Genomic DNA, 1,739 nt, shown 5'->3' on the forward strand with positions numbered 1-1,739 from the left:
CTTAAAAGCCTGAATTTTGCCTGAAACTCTCAGACTGAAGAAGTCTCTTGGAGACGAGACGAAACGTTTCATTAGAGAAGAAGACCTACACAATTTTTTTTCTTTTTAATTTGTAGGAAAAATAACCAAATAAGTCTAAAGTGTAAAGAAAGGAAACGTTTTGGATAAAATACCTTATTTATATCAAGTGTAAAGAATACTGAATAATACTGTTTTTGTGTTCAGTGAAGTGTTTTATGGACAATTTGAATCCTGTTTTAAGCCAGCTCGGATATTTTTAGCAATAGCTGCCATTTTTTTCCAGATGAATGAAAAAGATAAAAGTAATCACAGAGCATCTTTTTCTCAGCACCTCTCTGATTTTCATTTTGACTCAATCTATGAGCTGAGATTGGCTCTGGTTTCCTTCCTCAGTGCAAACTTTTGCTTAAATTGTTCATTCTTCATTCTATCACAGACACACAAATACTGCTTCTCTCTGCTGCTCTTCTTCGCTGAAGCTTTTACATCAATATCTGAGGCCCTTTTTGGGTTTTTACAAATATTCAGACTAAGGGCATAACTTTATATCTGCCTATGGGGGGATTAGGGTCTCTGCCTATTTATTTATTTATTTATTTATTTATTTATTTATTTATTTATTTATTTATTTATTTATTTATTTAAACATTTACTGTTTTGAAACAATTCAGCATATTCTGGTGTTAAAATACGTTGCAATGTTTCTTACTGTGATTTACTTAACTTTTGTGTTTTCTTTGTATTTACTCTGCACCTTTCTGTTCCACGTCAGTTCAAAGGCTTAAAAACGGCAATTACAACACATGATTCAACAAATACAGCCAAAATGTGACAAGAATAGACTAAAACTCTGCATGTTATTTTCAGCAGTTATAATTAAACGTACATATTTGACATTGTAAATGTTGAAATCAGGTCAAAGTTGCCTAAAGACAACAAGAGAGTTGCAGCTGTGTACTTAACCAGTTCATTCTATTGCCTCCTTACCACTGCACCAGAGCCTTTCCCAGAGCTTGTTTCCTGGCTCAGCTGTTGATTTGCTCAAAAATAAATAAATGAAACAAACTCATCATGTTGCCAAGAACATATCAGTCTAACGAAGCTGAAATATTTACAACAATCATTTATATTTTATATTTTAATACTGATTATTAAAAATGGATGTAAGGTCATTTACAGAAATTAATCTGTAAACTAATCCTGCCTTTAAATTGATTTTCTTCTTTTAATGAAAATCTAAGTCCAACAAAGAACATGACTTGTATAAATACTTGTTTTATGTCAAAACTTCAGAATAAAGACGGAACTGTTACATCAAACTATTTCTCTTTTTATATAGGCTGACTTCTAACAAAGGAACAGCAGCTGTTGTGAATTCCCCAGGTGCCTCCTTTGCTACAACACCACTTCAGAGGATCTCAAGGGGAAATGTTTCTAGTAGACAAGGCGAGTTCATCCCTGAGTGTTTGGGAATATAAGAGGGAGTAGACAGTGTGCATAAAGATATACACACTGCTACACACAGAGGTAGAAGTCTAACTTTAGTGAACACAATCTTCAGTGAAACAGTTGGAGTAAATTACATATACAGCCTTTTCACACACGACTGTCACTGCAGATGGGACAGATTAAATCTGCAGCTTTACTTGTTCTCAATTAAAATGTTGTGCAGAGCAAGCTTTCTCCTCCTGTCTCACACAGTTTGTGTGTCTTCTGCC

The 1,739-nt window shown here is 34.0% G+C and overlaps 1 long non-coding RNA gene across 1 annotated transcript in view; it reads left to right on the forward strand.

Annotated features, from left to right (window-relative positions):
- Positions 1-1,461, forward strand: part of LOC106529683 (uncharacterized) — a 96,546-nt gene extending 95,085 nt beyond the window's left edge. The window contains exon 3 of the long non-coding RNA XR_001311666.1: positions 1,361-1,461. This is a non-coding gene — a long non-coding RNA (uncharacterized LOC106529683). The remainder of the gene's footprint in view (positions 1-1,360) is intronic.
- Positions 1,462-1,739: the final 278 nt, after the last annotated feature.

This window comes from Austrofundulus limnaeus, unplaced genomic scaffold, assembly GCF_001266775.1.
Source record: "Austrofundulus limnaeus strain Quisiro unplaced genomic scaffold, Austrofundulus_limnaeus-1.0 Scaffold459, whole genome shotgun sequence".
NCBI classification, from domain to species: domain Eukaryota; kingdom Metazoa; phylum Chordata; class Actinopteri; order Cyprinodontiformes; family Rivulidae; genus Austrofundulus; species Austrofundulus limnaeus.